The sequence below is a fragment of the Xiphophorus hellerii genome, chromosome 24 (assembly GCF_003331165.1).
Source record: "Xiphophorus hellerii strain 12219 chromosome 24, Xiphophorus_hellerii-4.1, whole genome shotgun sequence".
Classification (NCBI taxonomy): Eukaryota; Metazoa; Chordata; class Actinopteri; order Cyprinodontiformes; family Poeciliidae; genus Xiphophorus; species Xiphophorus hellerii.
The window spans coordinates 14,771,727-14,780,098 of NC_045695.1; the positions used below are offsets into that span (position 1 = coordinate 14,771,727).

An 8,372-nucleotide genomic window follows, 5' to 3' on the forward strand; every position below is an offset into this window, starting at 1 on the left:
ACATCAAACTTCTTGGTCTTTCAATCAGCAACAAAGAGCTTCAGCCAAAAACAAAACAAGAAAACATGAACTAGCAGAAAACACCAAGTACTTCACTGGTTCCAGTCTGACTAAAGAACAGGGATTTCTCTGTGTCAACAGGTAACTTCTCATTGGAACGACAGAAATCACCTGTGGGGTTATTTCAAGGTACAATCCTGGGGCCCCTCCTATCCTTAATAATTTCCTGCTTGGTCAGGTTATAACAAAAATAATCAGATTATTTACCAAGACTAAATGACACATAGCTCTACATTATGATGTCACCAGGTGACTCTGAACCATCCAATCACTGAACACATCCTTAGAATAGATAAATATCTGGATTTACCAAAACCTTCTCCAGCTGAACACAAACAAAACTGAAGTTATGTTTGAACCTACAGAGGAAAGATCTAGAGTCAATGCACAGCTTCAGTTATTACAGCTGGAAACTAGAGATAAGAGATTCTGACCTTCACAATCACATAAATCAGAACGCTGCTGCTGGCGTTCTGACTAAAACCAGAAAGATAGATCACATCACCCAGTTCTAAACTCCTTCCATTGAGAGAATAGACTTTAAAATACTGTTGTTAGTTTATAAATTACTGAACGGCTTAAAGATCTGCTGGTGTTGTATCAACCTTCCAGACTTCTCAGGTCTTCTGGTTCTGGTTCTGCTCTGCATCCCCAGAACCAGAACCAAACACAGAGAAGCAGCATTCAGCTTCTATGCACCACAAATCTGGGAAAAACTTCCAGAAAACGGCAGAACAGCTGAAATCAAGACTAAAAACCATTAGCCTGTTTAGAGTTGCCTTTGAAACATAATAACTAGAAAATAAAGTAACTCTTTTCTGTATTACAACTTTTTATAACTTTTCTTTATTTTTCCACTATAATGTAATGTTGCTTTTTTGTTTATTATGTAAAACTTTAAACTGCCCAGTTGCTGTAATGTCTTATGCTAATAAACTTGATAACTTTGAGTCGTCCACTCCTCCATGATGCTGTTTCCAGGTCTGAACTGGATCCTGTTCCAGGTCTGTAGAAACATCCAGACTGAGGTCAGATGTAGTGAATGAAGGAGTGAACATTTCCTATGAAGCAGTGAAGTGTTGGTCCTGAACTCAGCGGCTTGTTGCCATGTTGGAGCGGCTCCTGTTAGAGAGCAGCGGTTCTGGAACCGTTCAGGTCCAGATCTGGTTTAGAGGAAGATGTTCTGCTGAGAGTCAGAACCTCAGAGACCAGATCATGAAGAAGAACCAGTAAAAACTTCAGGCTGAACATCAGCATCACCTGAGGAGCAGACCAGCAGCTGTTACCATGGCAACAGTAGCATGACTTCACAGCAGAACCTCAGAGGACACAAACTGGACCAGTTGACCCAGAACCAGCTGCATTTCAGCAGGTCCATTAAAACCTTCAGTTTGTATCTGAGAGGCTGGAGCTGCTGGAACGTTCTGACTGCATTTCCTTAAAGCAGGAAACAACTTAATAAAAATTACTTATAAATGTCAAAGCAGGAGCAAAAGTTTCCCAAGAGACATTTCACTATTGCTGCATCGTTTCTGCCAGCAGATCTGATTAGAAACTTGGATTTTTAAGAGACACAATAAGATACAAATGAAGCCTGTTTATGTTGTTTTACAATTTGGATTAAAATTAATGTTTCTACAACTGATGTAAATATTTTATCCATCAATTCCCCCCAAAAAACTTTTTACATATTGAATTTATTACAGCAGCGTCACATAAAAGGTTGAACTTAGTTTATAACATGAATAAAATTAAGCTGCATTTTAACATGTTATATGCAGCAAAAAGTGATCAGTTAAACTTTGGTTAATCAAAGTGAATTTATGATTTAGCAAGGAAATAATAATGTGTCCATATATTAACAGGTTGGTAAGAATGGTTTCTTCCCTTCATAACTTTAGTCATTATTTGAAAACATTTTGTGTGGAATAAGGTTATGTTTGTCTGATTTTAGTTTTATCATCTGAAACATTTAAGAATTATAAAATACAAAATGTAGAACAAGAGCAGCAACATGATATCTAACCTCCTCATGATCTCAGACATAAAGAACCACAAATATGTCTGTTCATGTTCTGACTCCGTTCACTGATAACAAGAACATTTATGGTTCAGTTGGAACCAAAACCTCCACAGTAACCTCCCTTTGTTTTAACAGAGATCAGAGTAACTTTGTTCACCACAGAACCAGAAACAATCATTATCAACACATTCATGGCTGCTGACACCAAACCATGTAAACCGAGCTGCAGGGACAGGAAGTTACTCTGGACCAAAAGTCTGACAGAGAATCAAACAGTTCTGACTCTTTTCTCTTCATAGAGAGAAAAACTCACTGAGCTGCAGTGAAGTTTCAATAAAAAGTTATTTTACCTTCAACTGTGAGAGACTTGATTTAATTCACTTGTTCTTCAGAGTTTCTCTTCACTTCCTGCTCCTTGTGAAACATGAGGCCCTCCCTTCCTCATTTACAGGAAGTCACGAGTTTCTCTACCATGATGGGGTTCAAGGACATTCAGTAACATTCACAGACATATCTAGCTTCATAAACATCATGCTGTTTATCCACAGGGTGATATTTTCTAGAGTGTTGCTGCAGCAAAACAAGGAAACAAAACAAGGAAACACGTCTCTTTGAAATTGGTTCAAAACATGAGAACAAAGGAGAAATCTACAAACGGTTTATTCTAAAGGGCTCTGATTGGTCGCCTCTAGTGATGTCATCAGAGGAAGGTTGTTGTTCTGCAGGAGACAAAGTGTCTAAAGAGATTCTCCAGAAAGATCCGTTAGTTTTTCAGGAAAAGTCTCTATTTACTATAAAAGATTGGTTATAAAAAGACAAATATTTAACATTTTCTATTGTAAATTTCTACAAATGAAATGTTTTCATCTGCCCTTGTGATGGACAGGCCATACAACATTATTATTATATGAGTCCCCTGAGTCTTTCTCATTTGGGCCATCAATGAATTTCTATGAGACAAAATGAAACATTTGGGTTTATTTGACTCCAGAACTTCAACCTCCAGGTTTTCCATCACTGATTGTTGCTGCAAACTTCAGCAGAGAATTGATCACAGCTGCTGCGAGCTCACGTCCCGCCCACAACGAGAAACACGGTAAAGTCAGGAAATGGAAAGAGCTCTTATTTTGACCAAAATAAATTATGTTAAATATGTTTATTTGCAGGTTTATTCAGACAAATTATACATCTGTCAAGAAAACAAAGGAGTCAGTTAATTAAACCGATAACATCCATTAGAACAATGAGGCAAATCCTTTGTTTTGTGCCTTTGTTACAAGCTCTCATCCATGCTGTTACATTCATTACTTGGTTGGTGTTTTTGTACATTCATGGACAGAAATATGTCGTTTTTCTGTAGTTCAGTGGGACTTTGATCAGGGGATTGTTGGACAAGGTGTTGAAACCTGGAGATAAAATAGTCTAAAGTAGGTTTGATTAATTTTTCATCAGGATGTTTTAAGAGGTTATGAAGAGCTTTAAAAACCCAACCTACTGCAGAGATGAGATATTATCCCACTTTCTCAGTCAGGAGAACATCTGATTGGCTGGTCAGTGTCCTGCTGGTTCTCTCTTATCTCTACCTGCTGTAGAAATGAACTGAATCATCTAATTCATCTAGGAGGGGTGGAAGTGTGTCATTAAAGAGAGAATAGGAAAAAACTGCTTTTTATGATGTAATAGTTAACAATACAGGGTTTATAATTACCTGACTGATATGAAAATTCATATTTCACCAAATGCTAAATAATAAATAACAGCACTTCAAATTGGACCCATATGGTCAGGATAACAATCGGGCCCCAGATGGTATTTACCACAGATTAAGAAACTGACTGTGGGTTTAATGTAGAACAACTCAAATTACATTTATTTGGCCTGAAATATCAGTTCTGCATTCTGGTTTAAACAGCAAAATATTCTTAGAAAAACATGGAGAAGGTTTGTTTCAACTTTAAAAATAAATTTGTTGCATAATTTGGAATATTTCTTCCTACAGTAATCACTGTGTGTGAAGTATCTGGTGTTGGATCATGAAAAACGTCAGTCTCTCCAGAACCAGGAGACTCTTTGTGTCTTGAAAGCCTCTCATCGGTCAGGAAAGGTCCAGAGAGCCGAGAGACACGGAGGGACTCGGAGCAGCAACACTTACCTCTGTTAACAAGTCAACAAGTTATTTCCATCCTGCGGCTCAAAATGGACGCTGTTCTGAAGGAGACCAAAGTTGGTTTCAATTTCTTTTTTCACACAAAGTCACACTTGTGTTTTCTTCAGCGTCTAGAATCAAAGTTTAATTCATCTGAATAAATATTAACAGTTCAATTTGAGTTTACAGAGTGAAACAAAACTAGAATAAAGATAGAAAACTTTAACTATTTCTGTTTTGCTGTTAGTGATTTAAAGCTGAGCAGCTTTTTTCATGGATTCAGCAGAAAACCAGCAGAACAAACTATTTTTATCTTTGATGGTGGATTATGAGCGCTCACTGCCCTCTGGTGGTGAACTATCGTAACTACATGTATTCCTATTCATGTTGACTCAACCAGATCATTTGTTTAACTTAATTTGTCCTCATTTTCACTTTTATCAGTTCAAATAAAATCAACTTAAATTAATGTTGTTAAAGAGCCACTACAGGGTTAATAAATGGAAAAGAAAATTAAACTTACTTCAGAAAAATCTTCTCAAAAAGATAAACTGTAGGTAAATATGAGGATCAAAGCCTGAAAAATATAAACAATGAAAATGTGCTTGTGATAAAATCCAACCCGCTGAGATCAGAGCATTGAGCAGGATGAAAATATCTAATGGAGAAAAATTAAATATAAAAAGTTAAAGTTTAAAAATATAACTAGTTAATATTACTTAGTTAATTGCATGACTGAATTAATCTGTGAATAAATTTATTACACATAAAATAATATTATGTTGATGCTGTTAATTTAATTTAAATACTTTTATCTGTTTGACATGACTATCTAGGAATAGAAAAATTATATAGTGGTGGTTGAAAACCTCAGCAGTTTAATTTGGTGCTTTTGAATAAACATTTCAGGGAGGAAAAAGAAAAACTAAAACGTTATTTAATATGAAAACTAACCGAGAATATTAACTCGTTTCTGTAGGTCTTAATGTGAAAGTACCTACCGGAAGTGAATATTGTATGTAAAATTCTCTAGCTTATTAGAGAAGCTGTAATTACCATCTGAGTCCACTAGAGGGCCATAACCGCCCTGCTCTGAGAGAAGTTCAGTTTGCTTCTTCTGCATCAATCTTCTGAACGTTTCCAGGATAATTTAATCGATCATAAATATTCTCCTAACTTCTAACCGCAAAATCAGCGTCTAAACCAGAGTTGTAGAGCTTCGTTTCAGCTCTGATGGAGCCAAAGCTCCTCTGAAGCTGCTGCCAGAGTCTGTTAGCATCGCTAGCTCCGTTAAGAGTCTCTGCGGGCTGTTTTCAACTCCGTGGAGCTGCTTCTAGTTCATACTGACCGATAAAACACTGATTGTATGTTAAAGTAGGCAAAAGAGTTAATATTAACATTAAATTATTCATTTTAATAATATTTATAATTGGAAAGATATAAACGTGATCAACTTAACAGAAGTCAGAAACCAGCTGCAGCTCTACAAACTCACCTCTAGATTCAGAACGGGATATTTCCGCCCTCTGGTGGCCATAGTGGGAACTACAGTCCTGATAATGCTGCATTATTTACATTTAATATCCACTTCTCCACTTTATATAGAGAAAAACTAACAATCTTCCTCAGTTATATCCACCGTTTCCCGACTCAAATATGATTTTGAAATATTTTAAATATCATATTTGATGTTATATTTGTAATAAAAAGTTTTAAATTATAAAATATAGCTGATGTGTTAAACTCTTTACAGGAAGTTTTGTGACTCTAATTTACGGTATTAACATATGCTGACTTAATAACAGTGAAAATTAAAACAAAGATAAACAAAACATCCGGATGAAAAATGTACTTGACGAATGTCTGTAGTTACGACAGTTCACCACCAGAGGGCAGTAAGAACTCACTCAACCATCAGGAAACTGATCAACTTTATATTTTCACGAAACAGTTTCTAATAACTACATTGACTTAATTCTGTAGACAGTAATCTGCAGAATTAAGTCAGGATTCATACGTTATGTTATTAGAACCGGAGAATCCTTATTAAAATAATTCAAAACGGAAAGTAAATAACAGCTACTTAGAAATAGTAACGGCAGGTGGAAATGAAGTTACCGGAAAAAGAAAACGTTACATTTTATTCAGTTAAAATTCTTACAAAAATATTAACTGTGGGTAATTTTGAGGATCAAAGAATGGAAAAACTATAAACATGAAAAACATATTAGTGATAAAAGTCAACCAGCTGAGATTTGAGCAGAATAAAACCATCTAAAGGGAAAAAACAAATAAATAATATTAAAATTAAAAACTCAATGAAGCTTTTAAAAATATTTTAGCACTGTAGTAAACAATATTATTTACATTTTTAGGTTTGTTTTTAACAAGTTACTCACTCTGTACTGCCATCCTGTGGTGACACACTGTAACTACACACTAAAATCATTCAGAGGAGCTTAATGATAAAATTGAATAATGATAAAACTTTGATCGATTATTAGTGAACTGAAGAACAGGCGCTGCTGTCCAGCATCAGAGTTTAGATCCGCAGCTGCTGATAATCAGCTTGTATGTAAAACAAGCTGCTCCTGGAGTCTGTTAGCATCGTTAGCATCGTTAGCTCCGCTCAGAGTCTCTGCGGCTGTTTTCATCTCTGTGGAGCTGCTTCTAGTTCACACTGACAGAGAAAACATTGACATGAACCCAGGAGAAGAATCTGCCTTCATTTATCTCACTGGGAACCAGTTATCCCGCTGGTTTGAAGCTGGAAACCAGTTAGCTTCCGCGCTAAAGACTCGCATCATTCCCAGCAGCGAGTCCTTTTTATTTTTATTGGTAACCATGACTACCACTAACCAGCATGGATTGCGGACCTGAGCATTGTGTTCAGTCCCTCTAGTGGCGAAACTTGGTAATTACAACTACAATAAAGTTGGAAAAATTACAAATACGTTTCCTGTGCGATCTTTCAAAATAAAACACCGGGAAGTAAAATAACTACTGTTATAGTTTGAAGCAGCTTAACTAAGAAACTTGGAGGAAAAACAATATCGATTAATTAAATGATTGTCATGTATTTTATTTAAACAACTTTAGTCTAAATAATGCAAAAATAAGCTGCTGCCTTAAATTAGAAGCTTAAAAAATTCTCAGATCAACTAAAATGCATGTTTCTGGTTTTATTAAAAGAAACTGTTGAACAAAAGATACAAGCTTAAAATATATGTATTTGCATTTCTTTGTTAATCTGAGTACAATAAGCTAAACAGCATGGAGGATTAAAATAAAGTAGTTACTATAATTACTATACAAAACTTAATTACTTAAATATATTTAGAATGACTATAAAATATATATATATATTTTCAGATAAAATTATGGATGTTCCTGAAAACTGCTCTAAGATCAGAGTTTCTGTGGGACATCCAGTTCTAAACTGGTTAAACTGGTTTCTGTGATGGAAGCTGAAGTTTCTCTGCAGTTTCCAGTAAAGCATCTTTTTATCTGTGGAGCTTTGAGGAACATTTTCATGTCAGCAGAAGGAAGAAGCAGCAGAGAAAAGAGGTTTGAAGTGTCTTTCATGGCTTCAAAGCTGAACTGAAAATGATTCCCATGTTTCCATTCTCAGACCATTTCTGGTTCCAGGATGAAAATGAATCAGAGAGAAAAAAAATCAACTTTCCAGTTGAATCCAGTTCAGATCAAAACTCCATGAAGCCTCTAAATGGAGCCCAGTTTGAATTGGATCTTTATTGATCCGAAGAGACAAACAATATCAGACACTAAATGACAACATGAGAAAATAAACAGGAGGGAAATCTTGGAGGTCAGAGGTCATCATCATGATCCAGTCAGAGTCTCTTTAGACTCAAACTGCTGCAGCTTCAACCTCTGAGGATCAGCAGGACACTGAGACCATTCTCTACTTTACAGAGATCAGAACCTGCAGAGAGAAGAAGGAAGGAGAGAGCAGATCAGTGAGTGTTTCCAGCCTCTCTCCAGCAGCAGTCAGTGACGCAGCACATCCACTAGATGGTTTCCAGGCTGCAGTCAGACTGATCTCAGAGCTGTGACCAAGATGAACCCGATCAGTTGTTTCCTGTTGAACTGAGAGAACAAACAGATCTGAGATCAGATCTG

The 8,372-nt window shown here is 36.2% G+C and overlaps 1 long non-coding RNA gene across 1 annotated transcript; it reads right to left on the minus strand.

Annotated features, from left to right (window-relative positions):
• Positions 1–900: 900 nt before the first annotated feature.
• On the minus strand, positions 901–3,238 carry LOC116716006 (uncharacterized). The gene is made up of 2 exons (XR_004338342.1): positions 2,434–3,238; positions 901–1,320 (listed from the first exon to the last, which is right to left on the minus strand). It is a non-coding gene; the product is annotated as an uncharacterized LOC116716006 (long non-coding RNA).
• Positions 3,239–8,372: the final 5,134 nt, after the last annotated feature.